Below are 208 nucleotides of genomic sequence, written 5' to 3' on the forward strand. Positions count from 1 at the left end.
AACCTCCCGTCGCTTACTCAGTTGCAGTGAATTTCCGCCAAACATTTTTTTTTTAATCCGTATAGACAAAACCATCAGTTGCACCGATAAATGCATCGACACAACTCGGTTACGACATAAACTAAATACCTTGCCAAAGGACTTAGCGGAAGGAATGGGTCTCCTTACCTGTGTTTTGATGCTGTTCCGTTTGTGCTGTTTTGTATTT

General features: G+C 41.3%; 1 protein-coding gene across 1 annotated transcript in view; it reads left to right on the plus strand.

The window, feature by feature from the left end:
• LOC119590835 (xanthine dehydrogenase/oxidase-like) overlaps nucleotides 1–208 on the plus strand; it is a gene marked incomplete in the record, with an annotated part of 39,062 nt that overhangs the window by 23,055 nt on the left and 15,799 nt on the right.

The sequence above is a fragment of the Penaeus monodon genome, chromosome 27 (genome assembly GCF_015228065.2).
Source record: "Penaeus monodon isolate SGIC_2016 chromosome 27, NSTDA_Pmon_1, whole genome shotgun sequence".
NCBI lineage: Eukaryota > Metazoa > Arthropoda > Malacostraca > Decapoda > Penaeidae > Penaeus > Penaeus monodon.